Genomic DNA, 14,223 nt, shown 5'->3' on the forward strand with positions numbered 1-14,223 from the left:
TGTGAGCCGTGGCTGGCCATGCTGGCCTTCTTGGGGCACAGTGGGCACTGCCTGTGCTGCCTGTGGGGGCACTGGCAGTGGAAGGTTGCAGAGGAGGGGCTGAAGTATGGTGAGGAGAGGCTGGAGGTCTTGGTCCCTTCACCCTTGCCAGATGCAATGCCAGGCCCTGAGCTTCACCCCCGGCCTCCCTCTTGTGACAACAGTATGGCCAGTAGGAAGGGCCACGGGAGCCCTGCGACTCTGCTTGAAAACCAGCACTTTCCATGGAGGGTGGGGTCCTGGGCAGGGACAGGGGGCTGCCCCACGTGCAGGGTCTGGAAGGGGTCATGGCCCAGGACCCTGCTGGGGATCCTCCCTGGGGGGGAGGTTCGGGCTGGTCAGGAGGTCACGGCCAGGCAAAGGATGCCGCTCCAGCCAAAGGATGGGGTTGGGCCTGAGTCTGAGACAAGCTGCCTGTGCTGAGGGGCAGGCTGGCAGCCCCGTCCATCCCCTCTGAGATGTGTGCAGCCGCAGAGTGGGACATTTGGGACCCCACCCCACAGCACCTCCCACCTCCTGGAGACCCGGCTGTCCAGCCACGGGCACCCGGATGATGCGGCCGGGGCAGCCCCAGCCCAGGCAAGGCTGGTTTCCTGCGGAAACACCTCACTCAGGTGTGCAGCTCAACTCTCAGGGCCTGGGTCGCCTGCCAGCCTGGCCCAGCCTGGCCCGCCCTCTGCGCCAGGCCTCTGAGTGATGTCTGCATCTGGCTGGAAGTTAGAACAACTGTACGCATTGCGCTCGGCCCGTCTGTCAAAACACAGCCCGCTCTCAGCAGCTGGGCAGAGGCGCTGAATGGGGGCTGTGTCCCTGGCCACAAAGCCCACTTTCACGCCAAGTGCCTAAGATAGTGGGGGCCCTGTTCTCCTCCACACACGGGCCAACAGCACAGTTATCTGTCCTGTTTCCTGGGCCCTCCTGGTGGGAATTTTTTTTAACGCATGAAGTTGAAGAGCGAAGTGAAACAGGAAACTTATGGGGTGGGGGAGTACACTTGAATGAGTCTGTCTGGGATCTAACAGCCATGCAGGGGCCAGAGGCAGGGCCAGCAAAGCTGGAGGGGCCCAGCCTGGGGCCCAAGCCCCTTTGCCGTCTCATGTGCCTGCATGTTCACGAGCCACGTCCACCCCGTGGCCCACAGACAGGCCGCAGCCGGCCCTTTAGGGGCAGTGTTAAAACACAGCGGTCAGCTTTGAGCTGCTAACAGACCAGCACCAAGCGTGAGGCGGGCCTGGAGAGGCCTGAAGGGCAGGAAGAATGTTGGAGCCGAGAGCGGCCTGCGGCCTGAGACAGGGACCTGCCGCATGGATGCTGAGCTGGCATCCACTCCGCCTGCCGCAGGGTGCCGTGGTGTCAGGCTCAGTGCACCGTAGACAGCTCTCCTGACATGCCAAAGAGGCAGCTATGCCACTCCACCAGCAGGGACGCGGGACAGCTGCTGCGGGTGGAGCCCGGGCCAGGAGGGGCCGGGACCCTGGCAAGGACATGTCTGCTCATGGAGAGGGTCCGGACAAAGAACACCAAGGGCAGAGCTGCCTCAGGAAAATCGCCTGGGGTGGGGGGCCACCGGCACAAACCCCGAGAGGGTCTTGGGGTCCCCTGCAACCCGGGACAGTCCCAGCTGGGGAGACAGTGCCACACACTCCGGACATGCCCAGAATAGAGGGCTCCCGTGGGGGCTGGGGCATAGGGGGGGCCCCAGGACCTGGACACTTCCTGCAAGCTGAGGGGATGTGGCACCCCAGGGCGGCCTGGAGCAGAGCCACTGCAGGCTGCTTCCTACCCCAAATCTGACAGTCCCAGACCACAGACCACGGACCACAGACCACAGACCATGCCTGGGCTGGGAGAAAAGGGCTACAACTCGGCCTTGGGGCTCTGGAAGGCCCAGGAGTAGGGGAAGGCATCCTTTCTGACGAGAGGGGTAGCTTGGAGCTGGTGGAGGCCTCTGGTGACCCAACCCTAAGCCAGGGGTGGGCGGAGCATCAGCCAGGGGCGGGGCATCGGCTGGGGTATGGGCGGGGCACTGGTGGGGCGGGGCGTCACATCAGCCAGGGGTGGGCGGGGCATCAGCTGGGTGTGGCCAGGACACTGGTGGGGGCGGCAGGGATCAGGGGCCTGCTGCTGGCCCTGCTCCTCCAGGTCCGCTGCCACCGGCTCTCTCCTGGGTGTGTCCTCGTCGGTCGGCTCCGTGGGCTGACTCAGCGCGGCCAGACGCGCTTGTTGCGCTCCTGCACTTATGTGGTCGTTGTCCTGCACACGGCTGGGGGCTAAGGGTGGCCGTAACCACAGCCATGAGAACCCGGCAGCACTGCCCCCGCGCTCCGAGGGCTGGCACGCTCACATTCTTCTCCGCTTGCTCTAGCGTCTGGTAATTACACCTCTAATGAATAGAACTGTCCTATTAAGTCATTTGCTTAAGAAACGCTCTTAATTAAAGGTGACTCATGCTGTGTTCTTGGCTCTGTGGTTGTGTCTGGGGCCTCCTGGCATGTGGGTACAGATGTGAGGGGCCTGCCCTGCTCCCCTCTGCACAGGGGCGGCCACCCAGCGAGGTTGGCACAGGAGGGATGGAGTACATGGACACTGGCCGTGGGGTCTGGCCTGCTCTGGTGGTCTGGAACACGGCATGCCAGGGAGTGGGCTGTGTAGGGTGGGCCCAGCCTTAAGACACAGGCCCTGGGGCGGGCCCCACCAGGTTCCTCAAGAGAAGAGCTCCAGGCTGGGCCCTGTGTGAATGGGCAAGGAACCAGACTGCACCCCCAGCTGGGGCCGGGCCTGCTGGGGCAGTGGGCTCCTGCCTTGGGCAGCTGCACCCGCCTCTGCCCTCCGAGCGCTGGCTTGCTAAGGACACGGCAGGGGTGAAGCCGCCTGGACACGGGCATGAGATCTCGCCCGCCCGCGCAGTGAAGCCGGGGGTGGGCTCAGGAGCTTTGAGAGGCCATCAGTGACCGGGGGGGAAGGGGCCGGGACCCAGCATTTCATCCCCAACTCCTGGAACCTGATGCCCCAGATGGAGCACCTGTCCCCAAACGTGCCGCCTCCTGGCACAGGAGAGACGCAGACCCTGGTGGGATGGGGTACACAGCTGGTCCCGGCTGGGTGGAGCGCAGCAGCTGAGGCACAACTGGCCTGGCCCCTCCTTGTTTTGTGCCGCTGGGCCTCCACACCAGCCCTCCCCACCCCCGGGCAGCAGGGCCGCAGGCCCACCCTCCCCAGGCCCTGGCAGATCACCTGCTTGCTGAGGACACTGCCTGAGCCAGCTGCCTGTGGGCTGGGCCCCAGGCTGGAGGGGACTGCTTGGGGCAGCCCTGCGTAGGCACCCACCCCGGGCAGTCCCCCCACCCCACGCAGGGCCCTCAAGCAGGCCGCCAGCCTCTCTGGGGGAGGGCGCAGGGCCCAAGAGCACAGGGTGGCGGGCTCCTGGATTGAGGGGTAGCAGGGCCTGGGAAGATGACGTCCCTGGGGCACAGCATGGGGCTGGGAGGCGAGCAGACTCCAAACATGGTGCCAAGGGCCGGTGTGGGGGGTGCTGTGGCCTCCAGTCTGGGTTCTGGAAGGGTCTGCATAGCAGGGTGCTGACCCTGATCTCCATGACAACCCTAATGTCCTCAGAAGTGGAACAGGGAGCGGGAAAGGGCTGGAGTAACACACACAGACCCTCACCCAAGCCGGATGCCTGGGGCCCCCCCAGGTGGCACTTGCTGGTCTTCCGGGGAGGGTGGTGTGCCCAGGCCCCCACTGGCCTCAGCCCTCCAGCGGGTGCAGGCTTGGGGCGTGTGGACCCCGCCATGGCACATTGTGGGCTCCCAGACTGCCTCTGGGGCGCCCACCTGAGGCAGGAGGGATGGCCAGCTGGCCAGCTTACAGCCAGGCCCCAGGCCCATGCCAGTTTGTGCCTCTGGCTACTCACCATCCCAACCACGTGGCCACGGGCCCTCCCCAGCATGCGAAGAGCTCACTCCCACCTCACCCCATGCCACATCCCAGGACAAGTGGGTGCAGCCTAGGAGCTTGTGAGACCTGGTAGGCCCAGGCGCCTGGCTTGGGTAAGGGTCTATGCTGGTTATTTCCAGCCCGCTTCCTGCTCCCCCACTCCCCAAGGCCTTGTCGCTCAGCCCCTGCCAGCTAGGAGTGGATGTGTGTGTGTGAGAGGTCACTGTCTATGCCTCCTCCACGGGGTGGCTGGGGATGACCAGGTGCACCCCTACTTTCGGGCCCCAGGGGCCTGGAGTGAAGGGACCCACAGATACCACCTGGACAGCCTGAGGCTTGCCCGATGCTGGACACCTTAGCAGTGAGACCTGCCCCTCCCCGTCTGTCACAGGCCCACCCCAAGTCTGCATCTCAGCTCCCCTTGGCCCCAAACTCCTGATGAGGCAGCTGAACCCTGCTGGGGCCCTCCTCCAAGCAGCCCTCCTGGATTGACCTCAGAAGCCTCTCTCACGCTCTGCTCATCAGCAGAGCAAAAGCCACTTCGTAAACTGCCTGTCTTTTTAGGTTACTCCTGGCCCTGCTTTTTATTTCTTCATTGGTGCTAGCCCAGCATCCTCCAATTTTAGTTTCCGACATGAAGTAGGTCTGTAAACACCTGCTGAGAAACTAATCACACCTGCCTACCATCAGGGTTTATTTTAAGCTCCTTAAGTAAACACAGGAAGAACCAGGGAGGTTCCCAGGTGGGGAGGGCCTTCTGCGGGACCCCTGAGGCGGGGGGGGGGGGGGGGGGGGCCTCACCTGGTACCACATGAGGGCTCGGCAGCGGGACTGGGCTTGGTGTGGGGGCCAGGCGCAGGGGCTGCAGCAGGGAGGGCCAGGCGCAGGGGATTGCGGCATGGGGGGCCAGACATGGGGGGCTGCGGCACTGGGGCTGGGTATGGGGCCTGGCAGGCTCCCCAGAGCTTAGCGAGGCCACAGCGGGCTACATGCTGCCCCGGGCTGCCTGCCCTACGGGGTCCCAGGCCTGCCCAGCTGCTGGAGCCCCCGCTGGGCACAGACTGACAACTTGCTGACAACAGGACTTATTTTTAAGGACTTCTGGGACAGCCCCTACTCGGGCCTTGCTCATTGAGTCTGGACATCCCCCACCCCGGGGGCTCTTCCCCTCAAGTGGCTGACGGGAGAGGAACCCTGGACAGCACCCCGGTGGGCCCGCATGCCGGGGGAGGGTGGGGCGTGAACATGGCCTGGGAGGCTGGCCTCACCTGGCGCCTGTGGGCTCTGGGTCCTGGCGGGGGTCCTGGAGCCTGTGCCCCCAGGGTCCCGACCATTAGCCGGAGATATCAGCTCTGTGGCTACAGACTGGGGGTTGGGACCATGGGGTCCCTCTCCCCCTACTTCCCCTCAGGGCACCCTTCAGTGGCAGCCTCAAATGTGGGTGTTGTCCTGAGTGGCTGGGGACAGGCAGGGCAGAGGGGGCTGGGAGACAAAAGGGTCCCCCTTATGTAGCTGCTGAGGAGTTAATTAGAGCAAAGCATCACCTGCTCATCTGTTTCGCTGGGTGCACGCGGGTCTGCTGAGAAAGGGGAATTTTAAATAATTCTGGAGTTATAAGTGACGCAATCAGGCGCTCGGGCACACTGAGCACGGAGCTGAGCTTATGAAAACCACTGTTTTAATCAGGATGTCGCCGACGGTCACCACCATGGCTGCATCCCGGCTCCCCTAGTCCCGGACTCGGGCCCCAGGCACATGGCCATTGGCCAGCAGGAGGGCGGGGGCTGAATGGTGGCGAGGGGCTGGCCAGGCCTTCAGGAGGTCAGGCAGGGCTACTGATCCTCGGGTCTGCTGGACGTCACAGGCAGTGACCCTCGGCCCCACAGGCCACAGCTGGCAGCATGGGGCCCACGCGTGGGGCCACCCACTGCCCAAAGGGCAGCCCTGGAGGCCCAACATGGCCAGCCGCTCGGCCCACTGGTCCCTGGGGACATGCAGCAGTTAGGCCCAGGGCTGGGGGCCCAGTGGTGAGCGGTGGCCCCAGGAGCAGTGGCCGGGGCGTGCCGAGCGGGTGGCCCAGGAGTAGGGGCCGAGGACCTTCCCAACCTCCCCAGCACCCATGGGTCACAAATGTGGCCCAAAGCTGAGCACAAGCAGCGCCCTTTGCCCTTGAGAGCTGGGACGGAGCGGAGGGTGGGTGCCGACCATAGGTTAGGAGCGAGGCTCTGCGGGCCCTTAAGGCGCCAGGGCCCGAGGGCTGATGTGGCGATGCTCTGTAGGCCCCTCGGCTACCCGTCTGGCTGGCCCTGGCATGTGGTGCAGCTGGAGAAGACACCTTCTAGGGCCAAGGACGCCACTTCAGCCCGGAAGCCAGCCGCCCACCTGTGGGGCGCCTGGAAGCTGCACCTGACCTGGACCCAGGATGCTGCAGCATCCCCAGGCTCAGCCAGGCAAGCCAGAGGCGGTGTGAGATGCGGTGCCCCACAAAAGCTTTGTCGGGGGCGAGCTGGGGTATAGCGAGGCCCTGCTGGGGGGGGGGGCAGGGGGTGAGGACTCTGGGCAGAGCAGTGGAGACGGCATAGGGGCCCTGCTGCTGTTCCCCTTGTTGCTGAACCCTGGGAGCAACCAGAACAGGAGGGTTGGCAAGGGGCAGCCACCAGGGTTCCTCTGGGGCCACGGCGCAGAGAAGGCGCCCATCCCAGCCCAGCAACCCTGACGCCCCTCAGCCCTGACTCCAAGGCCATCTTGGGGAGGGGCTTTCTGGTTCCGAATCCCAACTGCACCCCCAGCCCCGGGGGGCCCAGGGCGGCCTTGCACCTCGAGACAAAGGGTCAAGAAGTGCACCATGAGGGGAGGGGACGCTGTGGGTGGGGACACGGGCCCCGACATGGCCGTGACCTTACGGACACCACAGGTCCCCACAGGCCTTGGAGGCGCCATGGCCATGGGAATTATAGGTTGCTCAGGCTGCACCAAGAAGAGAACAGCTGAAGGGCAGAGCAGCGGGGCCGCGCCGGCGGCGCCACGAGACCTCGATGGACTCACAGACAGGAGCAACAGAGGCCTCGCCCAAGGCGGTGCCCATAGCCCGCTCCGGAGGCTGCACCCAGCCCCAAGGGACGGCTGTTCCTCAGTAGGGGCCAGTTAGCAGCGCTTGGGGCCTGGCCAGGCTGGGGTCGCGACCCAGTACCATCCCAGCCTCACCCCGCGGGCTTGCGCCAGGCTCAGCCTCAGCCTCCTCTATAAAATGTGGGTTAGCACCCTCCTAACGGGATCATAATCACTTATAATAACTCCAACAATTTATCATTACAGTTACAATTAATTCTCAGTAATCTCTGGTCCCTCCTCAGCTCTCTGGTCAAGGAGATCCCATGGGCAGGGATCAGTGGGGAGGAGGGAGGAGGGGGACAGAGGAGGATGGGGGGGACAGAGGAGGAGCCTTGTGGGGGAACAACTGTCCCCCCCCGCTGGGCCTGTCCCTGTGCCCATGTTCTCAGCCTGGGCCCCACGTCCACTGAGCCGGGGAGCACCCTGGACCCCTGCCCCCAGTCTGCTGCCAGCGTGCGCATCCATGCTGGCCTGACCGACACCACGCGTGGCCTGGCCTGTTGGGGGTCAATGGTGTGTGAGAGACACTGCACAGAAGCGAGGCCAGCTCCTCTAGGGACATGCAGGAGGACAGCAGTCTGCGCCCCACCCAACACCCTGCTGGCTCCAGCTCGGCCGCAGCCCCCCTGTGCCCCTGGCCATGGGTGTGCCCTGTGTCCCCCTGTGGCTGTGCATGTGCCCCCATGTGCCCCCATGTGCCCTGCATGTCCAGTCATGGGATGGGGAGGCCTGTCTGATGGGAAGGACCGGCCAGACGCCTTCGCCCTGGTCAGCCCACAGGGCGGCATCCCTGGGTGTGGGCCTGGGGTCTGCAGATGAGCCCAGAGACTAGACAGGCCCAGGCAGGCCCTGGGCCAGCCCCACGTGATGCTGCCCTGGGCGCCTGGGGCCAAGCTAGGGGAGGATACTCAGCACTGGCCCAGTGAGGTGGGGCAGCCTCCCTGCACCCTGATACTGATGAGCTTGACCAAGGGCGCGGGAGAAGCCTGCAACCAGGGCAGACAGGGGCTGGTAGGGGCCGGCCACAGACACCCCCACACCTGTGTCCACAGCACACTTCCTAGGGCTGCTGCCCATGAGCTATCCATGTTCATTCTGTGCCTGGCCAGTCACTCTGGAAGCTAAGGGAGTCAGCCAGGGACAGAGGGGCTGCAAAGATCCCGCTGGAGCCACCAGCCCCCACGGCCCACAGACCCTGGCGCCAGGCCCCCACAGCTGCAGCTCCACTCCCCATCCCCACACAACTGCAGCTCTGCTCCCCGGCCCCCCATGGCCGCAGCTCCATCCCCGGCTCTCCTGAGGGCTCCAGCATGGGCGGGCACTGGTGTCCTGGGCTAGGGACAGGTGACCTTCCAATCAGCACTGTCATAAATCTCACCAACGACGTTGAGGGAGAAGAGAGCTCACATTAAGGAAGGTCAAATCACTCCCTGCAGGAAACAGACGCAGACAGAGTGGGGCCGGGAGGAGGCCACATGGGGGGCTGGGAGCAGGGGGCCGGGGACAGGCCAGACCTTAGTGCCTAGACGCCGGCAAAGGCGCGAAGACGTGTGTGTATGTATGAATACATGTACACACCACACACACTGCACACACACATCCTGCACACAGAACACTGCACACACACATACACGCACATGCTGCACATGCTGTACACGCAGGCCCATGCTACGCACCCGCCTCCAGGCAGCCAGTGAGATGCAGGGCCCGGGCTCTGGCTGGCGGTGGCTCCATCAGCTGCCACAGGCCAGCGCCCATCTTCACCTGCTGTCCATGCCACCTTGCGCCTCAGCCTGGGCTCAGTGGGGCTCAGTGAAGGCACACTGGGCCAAGGAAGAGGGGGGACAGCAGAAGTAGCCGCTGGCCACAGAGGCCACCAGGCGGGGCCAGGGCGGGGCAAGGGTAGGGCCGGGCAGCCTGGGGCCGGCCCTGCCCAGAGGGCTGCTCTGCGCTCCTGGCCCGGGTGGGGGGGGTGGGGGTAGGGGGGTGGGGGTGTGTCAGCCCTGGTGTCCAGACTAGCATGTTTTCCCGCTGCTGGGTTGGAGGAGGCAGAGGAGGGCCAGGATGGAGCCTGTGGTGGAGACAGGAGCTGGAGGGCCTCACGAAGGGCAGGTGGGAAGGTGGCTGCGCCAAGAGCTGCCTCCACTGGCAGCGAGCAAAGGTCACAGAGACTTGGGTGCAGCGAGAGGGCCACGGGGGCTGACGCCATGCAGAAACGTGGGGCAGACACCCGAGAGGAGTGCCAGCCAGCAGGGGCAGGGGCAGAGTCCCCAGGGGCTGGGGGAGAACCTGGGGAGGCTCCTGTGTCCTGTGTCCCACCAAGACCAGGAGGGCCATTACCCTGCGTATGGGAGGGACACTGAGGCAGCATGGGAGCTGCCGGCAGGGAAGGCAAGGTCAGGTCCAGTCCAGGCCTCCCTGCCCCATGTAGTGCCTGACCACGCAGCCTTGGCCCTGACCCTCTCCCCTGGCCTCCGGAGGGCACCTGGCCCAGGCCAGCACACACTGGCCCACACCCGGGAGACAGGGCAAGACATGACTGGGGTCGGCCCCGGTGGCCATCCCCAGTGGGGTGAGAAGCGTGCCCAGGCAGCGAGGCGTGGTCCAGAGGGCCAGGGGCCAGCTGCTGAGGGGCCTTTCTTGACTGCTGTTCACATCCGTCCATAGCCAGGCAGGGGGGCCTGAAGGCGGGGACCTCACAGGCCTTGACCCAGCCCTGGGCCCTGCCCCTGTGCCTTGGAGATTCCTCGGGGACTGCCTCCATGTTTGGGGTGCCTTTCTGAACACGCAGAGCCTGCCTGCCTCCCTGCCTGCCTCCGAGCTCCCCTCACAGCTGCTCTCCTCGCACATGCACATAGGGCCAATGACACACCCAGGTGCCACATCCTCCAGGAAGTCCTCCTTGCTCCCACCCCACTCATCCCACACTCCAGATCTTGGGGGGCCCTGTGAGCACACCAGCCCTGCCGCACCGAGGACGTGGTGGTAGTGTTTCATTAGACGCTCCTGTGACCCCATGACCCCCACCCCGTCTCCTCTGCTCGCAGGACTGTGTCCTCAGGACCAGCGCTGCTGGCTGGGCCTCTGTGGACAACGACCCTGGGGACAGAGGCCCTGCTCTGGCTGAGGCTGAGGGGCATGGGGCTTTCAGAGCCAGGACCCAGGGGGCAGAGGCCTGCTTAGCCCTGGAGTCGAGCCCAGGTCAAGACCACGCCCTTTCCTCTGCCAGCCAGGTCTCTGCGGGGGCGTGTCCCCACCCACTGGATCCCTGGGGGCCCCACAGGCCCCTCACTTCGCCCTGCCCTGATCCCTCTGTGGTGACGCCCTGTGATTCGCCTGGAGCTGAGCTCCTCTAACCTTGCTAGGCACTGGGGGCACAGGAGACACGCAGGGAGGGCCAGCCCCTTTCGGCCACACACGATGTTCCCAAGGCCGCGTGCCCCCACACCCATGCCAGGCACCCTGTCCTGTCACCCTGGTGACAGCTGCATCGTGTGCCGCCCGAAGCCAGGCCTGCTCAGACACCTTTGCCTGGGAGCGGAGGGCAGGGGCCCTGGGAGGCCAGGGTGAGGCTGGCCTGGCTGCGTGCTGGCCTGGGGCTGTCTTCCAGCACCTGCACCTCCGTATTCTTGTCTGAGCTTAAGGCGGAGCCAGCACATTCATCTCCTGAGACCCTGAGGTCTTGCCTGGAGACTAGAATCAGAGAAACAGGACCTGGGGGCAGACCTTCAAAAGGCGGAGCTGGGGGTGGGGTGGGAGGGGGCTGAGAGGCTGGAAGGCTGGAGAGCTGGTGCCTGGGGGCCAGAGGGATTGGGAAGTTGGAGGGATGGGGGTACAGGGGGCTGGGGGCTAGGGACTGATGTCTGGGGCCTAGGGAACTGGGAGAATAGGGTACTGGGGGTATAGGGGCCTGGCAGCCTGGGAGGCTGGGGCCTGGGGCCTGGGGACTGCATTTCTGGGTGTCTCAACCCTAGAGGCTGGGGTGCAGGTCCAGCCCTCAGCATCCCCCACCAGGAGTCCTGCAGAGCACTGACTGCCCAGCCTCTCGCTATAGCAGCAGTGGCCACACACACAACTGTTTTGAGATGCATGCCCCGGGCACACGCGGGCGTGGAGGGTGGACATGGCCCAGGCCGCCCTGCCCTGGCCAGGAAAGGGCCCGTCCCCCAACTGCTCACCAGCAGGCCTTCCCTCCTGCCTCCCTTCGGCCCTGAACATGGCGCCAGGCCAGCAGGTGAGCAGTTGAGGGATGGGCCTTCGTGCTGGTCTGAGGCCAAGTCAGCGCTGGACCTGCATGGGGAGAGATGAGGCCAGTCTCCAGGGGACCTGAGTTGCCTGAGGCCTAGACGCCAAAGTGGGCGCCCATCACCCACCAGGCCAGGGCTGCAGCTGGGAGCACCCCAGCAACAAAGGAGCTGGGAGCCCAAGTTGGTGGGGGCTGCTGCACCTCCCCCTGCAGTGACCTTTAGGGCTAACCGTCCCTAGGTCCGGCTCAGCGCGCAGGGGGAGAACAGCAAAACCCTACCTGCTGCACCTCCCCCCCGCAGTGATCTTTAGGAATGGCTTTCGCCATGGTCCCTAGATCCGGCTGGGCAACCAGCGCGGGGGGGGGGGGGGGGGGGGGGGGGGGAGAGGGAACAGCCTGAAGCAGAGGAAGTGCAGCGGAAGGCAGAAGCTTATCAAAAGACAACCACCAGGAACCACTACAAGAATGCTAAAAATCTTATCCCTCTTCCTAGAACTACAAACTTTAATCCCTTATTTGTCTTTCTAAACTTCCTTCTTTCTTCTATAATGGTCATTGCTTATTATGTAGATCACCTCCCTGATAGTGATAGACTGAGCCCATGAGCAAGCTAATTTCCTTGATATTCATTCCTGTGCTTTTGGAAAACATATATATACTGGTCACAAATTTAGAGAAAATTACACTCAGATTTTCACTCTTGAAGTGTGTCTGTTTGTCATTTCTTTCACCGACTCCCTGACCACCCTGCACGCTTCTCTCAACCCTGAGGTGGCCTCATCGTCTACTGCTGTGCTGGTCTGCGGCAGGGGGCATTCATGGGGGGCTAGGGGGTGCCGTGGCCTCGGGCTCCCTCCAGACACACTTTGCCACAGCTGCGAGGCAGGAAGCCTCTGCTCCAGAGTGGCCACAGGCCACATACCCACCCTGGGCGACAGCTCCGGGAGGAGCAGGGCAGCTGCCTCCGGGCTGGCTAGAGAGAGGGAGGTTCTGGCTAGGGGGCCAGAACTACCAGGAGGATGCCGGGGCCAGCACCACTCACCCACATGCCCGGGGCCAGCCTCGGCCCAGCTGCTGCCCTGTGAGAGAAGATTCCAGAAGCTTTCAGAAGGTCCACCCCAGCCCTGGAGCCCTGTGGGCCAGCCCAGAGAGGCCACAGAGGGAGAGAAGAGCAGGGCCTGTGGGGGCTCTGGCCCATTCCCTGTCCCAGTGTGGAGGGACGTGTTAAAGTGGGTGTCCATGTGGCAGTGATTTCCCAGCAGGCCACAGCCGCAAATGGGATGGGGGGCGTGTGGGGCCTTAGAGCCCATGCACTTGGGCCAGGCAGGCAGGACCCCAGGGCTCAGGGTGACCCAGCCACCCCCATCTCTCATAGACACTGCAGTCCTGGCCCCCACCATACCCCATGGCCCCTACAGCCCCCCACGGCCCCCTCATGGATCCCATGGGCTTACATGGCCCCACACGGGCCCACACAGGCCCACACGGGCCCTCACACCCTCACATGGCCCCGCATAGGCCCCCCATGGCTCCACATGGCCACACATGGGCCCACACAGCCCTCTCGGCCCCACATGGCCCCGCACGGCCTGGCCGCCTCTACTGTGTGAAGGAGAGGAGACTGTTTAGTCTGCTGGCCACATTCCAGGATTTTTAAATAAATACGGGTCATGCGCCAGTCCAAGCTGTCGAAGCCAGAGGCCGCGTGTCCCCTGGGGGGTGGCGGGACAGAGAAGCAGCCACCTGGGAACTGTTCAGCACTGGTGACAGCAGAGGGGCTGAGGCTCCTGGGCCCCCTCAACGTGACTGTGGTGGCTCCACCTGAGTGACTGTGGGGTCCTCAGTTGCAGTCCCATGACTGGAGGAGAGATGGAGGGGGGGGACACTGCGCAACTGCAGACAGAGCGAGGATCTGACGCAGGCCTGGCACCCCCGCCCGCACCCGCCTCCGGCATTCCTCTGGGCTCACACCCCTGCAGCCGCCACTGGCTCCCCATCTCCATTTCACCCTCTGCTGGGTCATTTTATACCTCTATTCCCTCTGCTAATTTAAACTAATTAAAGTATAAAATAGAATAATTGCTTCCATCCCTTCCTCTCTGTGAGTGTGGGGCCAGTGCGGGGAGAGGAGGTACAGCGTTCCCATCCCCGGCCTCTGCTGCCTCCCAGCACACCCCACGGCAGGGGCTGAGGTCCCAAGAGGCACACAGGGTGACGGCACCGGAGTGTGGAGCCTTGTCAGCAGGAGTGGGGCCCACCCGCCCCCGGGACACCGCCTCAACCATTAACACAATTAACGGGACTTGTTAGGTGAGTCACTCACAACCAACACTTCCAACTAGTCCTGTTTCTTAATTACAAGTAATTAGCAGAGAGAGCAAGCGAGAGTGAGAGCAAGGAGGAGCAGGAGGAGGAGCAGAAGGAGGAGGAGCAGGAGGAGCAGAAGGATGATGTGCAGGAGAAGGAGAAGCAGGAGGAGGGGGAGTGGGAGTGGGAGGAGGAGCAGGAGGAAGTGGGGGTGGAGGAGCAGAATGAGGAGCGGTTGGGGAGGAAGAGCAGGCGGAGGAGGAGCAGGAGAGGAGGAGCAGGAGGAGCAGGGGAGGAGAAGCGGGGGTGGAGAAGCAGGGTAGAGCGCAGGTACAGAGCCCTGTTGTGGCAGCTGACCTAGCTCCATTGGGAGGAGACTCCAGTGTGGGTCCACACCAGGGTCTGGGCGGGCACTCAGTGACTGGGCGCCCAGGGACCCTGCTAGCCCATGGCCTGTCCACGGCCTGGAGGGTTGGCATGAGCCCTAGGGCTTCTGGCCAGCAGCACAGGTGTGACCCTCACTCCCACCTGCCCTGCTGCTGCAGAAGGGGCTCAGGCTCACAGGCTGGGGGGCTGCTCGGGGA

At 64.2% G+C, this 14,223-nt stretch overlaps 1 protein-coding gene across 1 annotated transcript in view; it reads right to left on the bottom strand.

The window, feature by feature from the left end:
* The window catches only part of PLXNA2 (plexin A2), a gene marked incomplete at its 5' end in the record, with an annotated part of 66,674 nt that overhangs the window by 31,870 nt on the left and 20,581 nt on the right, over positions 1–14,223 (bottom strand). The window lies entirely within an intron of this gene.

Source organism: Talpa europaea, assembly GCF_964194135.1.
Source record: "Talpa europaea genome assembly, chromosome: 10".
In the NCBI taxonomy this organism is placed as follows: domain Eukaryota; kingdom Metazoa; phylum Chordata; class Mammalia; order Eulipotyphla; family Talpidae; genus Talpa; species Talpa europaea.